This window comes from Ursus maritimus, unplaced genomic scaffold, assembly GCF_017311325.1.
Source record: "Ursus maritimus isolate PB19 unplaced genomic scaffold, ASM1731132v1 scaffold_32, whole genome shotgun sequence".
Taxonomy (NCBI): Eukaryota; Metazoa; Chordata; class Mammalia; order Carnivora; family Ursidae; genus Ursus; species Ursus maritimus.
This window is the reverse complement of record NW_024425786.1, coordinates 4,392,876-4,396,675: the sequence shown is the minus strand read 5'-3', so window position 1 is coordinate 4,396,675 and position 3,800 is coordinate 4,392,876.

Below are 3,800 nucleotides of genomic sequence, written 5' to 3'. Positions count from 1 at the left end.
GACCGGGAAGGGCTGGGCTGGGGGAGAAGCTCACTTTCCTCCCCGTGAGGTGATAGGCCGCGGTGGGGACCGTGGGGTGGGGGGTGGAGGGATGTGTGTTTGCTGAGGGCACACACAACTCAGGAACGGAGCCTTCAGGAATAGGGGTCCAGAGCTGCCAGGCTCCTCTGGTTTGTCCATAGAAGCCAGAAATCTGGATTTTTATGTGAAATCTGACTTTTCAAAATTGGCAACCAATTCAAATTCTTTTGAAGCACTGTGCTTGGCCAAACAAAACATGTCTGCCGGCCGGCTTCTGCCCAGGCGCCCTGTCGGCCAGTTGTGGTAGATTTCGTGTTGGGAGAGAAGCAAAAGCAGCATCCCATGACTAAGATAGGAAGGGGGGAAGGGCTGGCGGTGGGCTTGTCTGCCTGCCCGAGGGGCCCTGGCCTTCCACGATGGGAGGAGCTGGACGAGCCAGGAGGGCAGCGGGGCTGTCTCAGGCCCCAAAGGGGCAGCCTCTGGCATCCTGGGCGTGGGGAACAAGGTCACCGCTCCTGGTCTGCCTGAGGTTTGGCTCAGACGAGCAGCCAGCCAGCCAGTCAGGTTGACTCAAGTCGGAGGGCTACCACAGGAGCAGGGACTCTGGGGGAAGCCAAGGGCAGGCAGTGGAGACGGAGCTGTCCCACAGTCACAAAGCCACCTTCTCCATTCCCTCTCTGTTCTGGGGTCCCCTCCACTGACTAGCTGCCTCTAGGGGTCCCCCTCATTCTTGCTCTTCAACAATCAGAAGGCTCCATACCCACTCAGACTGACTTTCCATGACTGCAGGGCTGCAGGGCCCCATAGGTGTTGCCTGTCTCAATTCAGATTCTCAAGACAGCAAACCTGATGGAATGGGCTCGGCCAGGTGGCCACCTCTGGCCCAATCAGCCATGTCCAGGGTACCATGTGACCTGGTACAACATTCCCCCTTACCAGGCCCACCCTTCCTAGAGGCTGTAAATGTACCTATGCCCATGTCCGAGCCCTCCCCAGCCCCCAAAATTCCTCTCAGGGGACCCTCACTGATCTTCCTGTGTTTGGAGTCTCTAGGAGAAAGAAGGCCCAGAAAGTTACAGCTTTAGTGCAGAGAAAGCTAGACCCCAGAGGAAAGAGGACCAAGCAGTCCAGAGAGGGGGTCTAGAAAGCAGATTGAGCATCTCCAGGGAGCTGGAACCGGGGGGGGGGGTGTCAGAGGACAGAGAGCTCAGCCAGGTAGAACCCCAGCTCCTGGAAGAACCAGGACAAAGAACACCAGAACCACAAGTCAGCAACACCATGGCGGCAGCAGGGGGATCAGATCCCGCACAGGCTGTGGCCTGGCGCGCTCATGGCAGGATATAGAGGGCTGGGAAGGTAGTTCCAGAATGTTGTGGTGGAGGAAACAGCCTGGAGCCCCCAGAACTTAGAGCCAGAACCCAGAAGTCTTGGGGCAAAGGGTGTTAGAACCTGACCCCAGGCCCAGAGTTGTTAGAATCCAGGGACCTAGAACCACCCACAGACCTTGTCTGGCTGAGTTCGAGAAGCCCCCTGCAGAGCACATGGGAAATGTACCCCCACCCCAGTATGGCTGAGGGGTCCAGGTCCCCCTGGAAACCCAGATGGCAGAGGGGGTGCTGTGGGGTTTTGCTGGAGTTACCTCCTGGTAGGCAGGGCTGGGCAGGGCCCCCGGGGCCACTGACCCCAGGGACTCCGTCAGGACAGGCCTTCCTGGCACTGTGGACAGCTGAGGCTGCAGAGCTTCTGATCGGGAAACCAGACCGCTGTGCTTCTGTGAACTGAGTGAGGCAGGACTGGCCTGCGCGCGCCCAGAGGCAGGCAGGAGGCCCTCCTCAGGAGCCCCAGGTCCACACCGCACCAAGAGGAGGCAGAGGCCTGCTGTGCTATTGCTCCCTCAGCCCCAAAGCCTCAGGCACCATTTCAGCCTTCGGGGCAGATGCTCTGGGAGGGGAACCCCTCCCCACTGCATGCAGATGTGCTACCCTGGTGGGGGGGCTGCCCTGGGAAAGAGCCAGGGGAGCCTTTGGAGAGGGATCTACGCAGGGCCCCCTGGCACTAACTTGCCTAAGGGACTAGGCAGGCTTGGGAGCACTCTCAGTCCCTTGGGGGAGTCCTGGCCATCTCCCGAGGCTCCATTTCTGCAAAGTGTTTTGTAACCATTAAAATGCTGTCCAAGTACGTGTGATGTCATTTACATAAAGTACAAGACCAGGCATAACTAATCGATGCGGTTAGAGGTCAGCACAGTGTCTTCCCCTTGATCTGGATGCCCATTATTTTGTGAAAATACATTTTGTGAAAACTTATCCTCACAGCTGCACTTTTTCTGTACATATTTATACTTCCCAAAAGTTTTAAAAATGCTAACCAACAAAGCAGTAGCTACCAAGCCCACTCCCATATGGAGCCCTACCCGCAACCACGACGGCGTTTCTAAATGGGGGTACTCTGCTGGCGGAGGGAGACGAGGGGCCAGAGAGCTGTCCTGACCTGCGTTCCTACCTACGGGAAGGCACCGTTTCCACTTAGACGGTACCTTTCAGACCAGGAGGAAATAGCAAAGTTGCCTAAAATGCCTTTATTCCCACTTGCCAAGAGATGGAGAAAATGTCTCCTGACCACCAGAGGCGTTTTCATTTGAGGCATCTGGGAGGCTGAGGGCGCTGGGGGTCGCCCCGCGAGGCAAGGTGCGGGGTCCGCGTAGCCAGGCGCGGGGCGGGGTGCGGAGGGCGCGGAGGGCGCGGAGGGCGCGGAGGGCGCGTCTGCGGGCTGGGGCGTGGGGCGGGGCGCGGGCCGCGGAGGGGGCGCGGCGCGCGGGGGCGGCCGGGTCGCGAGTCCAGCCCCCGCAGGCGGGGCCTCCCGTCGGGCTCCTCCCGCCGCCCACCTGCCTGCCCCGCCTCCGGCCGCCGAGGGTCCCGCGGCGGCGGCGCTCCGGCCTGTCTCCCGGCACCCGGCTGGCGCCCGCCCCCCGCCACCGTCGCCCGCCTCGCCGGCCGGCCCGCGACGCCCCCCGCCCCGCCCGCGTCCCCGGCCGCTCGGCGCCTCCTCCATGGGTGAGTGCGGGGCCCCGGTGCGGCCCCGCCGTTCAGGCCTGCGGGTCGGGCTGCCTCCGAGCCGGCTAGAGGAGGGGCGCGGGCGGGGGGCGCCGCGGGCTGGCGGGCCGGGCGGGGGGAGCCGTGGGGGGCCAGGGCGCGCTCCTTCCCCTGCTCTGGGGAAGGCCCGCTCAAGGTGGGAGGTGGACGCCGCCCTCGAAATCAGGGCGGTGGGGGTCCAAACTCTGCCCCCATGTTGGGGCCCGCTTTAGCAGCACCCCTTCCCCTGGCCCTGCACGCTGGCTGTGGCAGGCAGCCTCTCTGCCCCTTCCCTGCCCCCTCCGCTGCTGTGCCCCAGCCCCTAGGAAGAGAGGCAGCTAGGAGGGGGCCAAATTCTGGGTCAAAGATGGACCGTGGGGAAAGGGGACACCCTGGGCCTTTGAGGAGGAGTCCATCCGCAGAGGCCGTGATGTGGAGGGCAGGGGTAAGAAGGGATACCCCAGGAAGTCTGGAGCCCCGCAAGGTCACTGAGCTACCCCCGCCCCCCACTAGTGGGACAGAGGCAGGGAGCAGCTTATTTCCAAAGACGTTTTCTCCCCGTGGAATCTGGATAATTTCCCTGGGGAACTGCAACAAGAAAAGGACTCTGCAAACAGATTCCCGAGCAGATAAGTTGGCATTTAAAAGAGAAAGGGACACTGACCTCCTTTGAAGGCAGGATTGAGGAGACAGCTCCACCCATCCTCT